This window comes from Coenobita brevimanus, chromosome 78, assembly GCF_032717465.1.
Source record: "Coenobita brevimanus isolate Jiangsu-jjx chromosome 78, ASM3271746v2, whole genome shotgun sequence".
In the NCBI taxonomy this organism is placed as follows: domain Eukaryota; kingdom Metazoa; phylum Arthropoda; class Malacostraca; order Decapoda; family Coenobitidae; genus Coenobita; species Coenobita brevimanus.
The window spans coordinates 26458485-26460037 of record NC_137031.1 but is presented as its reverse complement, the minus strand read 5'-3'; positions in this window follow the sequence as shown (position 1 = coordinate 26460037).

Sequence of the window (1553 nt, the reverse complement as noted above, 5' to 3'; positions counted from 1 at the left end):
CTCTCCACCCCATCCCTCCATCTCATCCTCGGTCTCCCCCTCCCTCTTCCACCCTCCACCTCACTCACATACACTCTCTTCGTCAGTCTTTCACCCTCCATCCTCTCCACATGGCCAAACCACCTCAGTGTGTTCCTCACAACGCTTCCTATCACATCCACATCAACACCACAACGCTCCTTTATATCCTCATTCGTCAGCCTGTCTCTCCACGTGACTCCACAAGCTCCTCTTAAATAACTCATTTCCACCGCTCTCACTCTTGACTTGTGTCCTTCCAACAACGTCCAAGCTTCACTTCCGTACGTTAGAGTTGGTATCACAATACTGTCATGTAGTAACTTTTTTACTTCCATGCTCACTTCCCTGTTTCTTATCACTGCTTTCAAGGAACCAGCAACCTTTCTTCCCTGCTGTACCCTTTCAAGCACTTCACCCTCCAAACCTCCATCCTTACTCATCACACTACCCAAATACTTAAACGTACTCACATTTTCCAATTCCTCACCATCCAACCTCGCTATACATTCACTGACTTCACCTCTCTCAAAGACCATCACTTTACTCTTCCCTACATTCACCTTTAGGTTCCGTTTCTTACACACTCTCTCAAACTCATCCACCAAGCCTTGCAGCTCCCCTTCATCTTCACTCAACAACACAGTATCATCTGCAAACAACAGTACAGGGAGTTTCCAAACACTATCCTCTCTCACCAGGGCCACTCCAACATCCACTACCCTACCTTGTACCTCTTTTATTACCCCATCCATGTACAGATTGAACAACCATGGAGACATGACACATCCCTGTTTCAAACCAACTTTCAAAGAGAAAAATTCACTTAGTTCACCATCCACACGCACTGCAGCCTTAGCACCATCATACATACTCTTCACAGCATTCAACAACTTCCCATCTACTCCATATATTCTTAACACTTTCCACAATCCTTGTCTATCCACCCTGTCATATGCTTTCTCCAAATCCATGAAAGCCGCATACAACTTCTTTCCCTTCTCTAGAAACTTTTCCACTAAAGATCTAAGAATGAATATCTGATCTACACAACCTCTTCCCTTCCTAAAGCCTCCCTGTTCTTCTCCAACTAATTTCTCTGTTCTTTCTCTAACTCTGTCTATAAGTATCCTACCATACACTTTTCCTATTATACTAAGAAGACAAATGCCCCTATGATTACCACACACTTCTTTTTCCCCTTTTCCTTTGTACAAGGGAATAATTATACCTGACTTCCAATCCTCCGGAACTCTACCTTCCTCCCAGGCCAATCTGCACATCTTCCACATCCATTCTACTACTATCTCTCCCCCATGCTTCAGCATCTCACCACACACTCCATCAATTCCTGGGGCTTTCCCCGATTTAACTTTCTTCATTGCTTCCACAACCTCTATCCTACTGATTTCTACCTGTCTTCTCACCTCCCTCCTTCTCCCAGCCATTCCCCAGCCACTTATACTCGCATTACTTCCATCCTCTACGTTCAACAATTCCTTAAAGTGTTCTCTCCATCTGCTCACTTTTTCTCC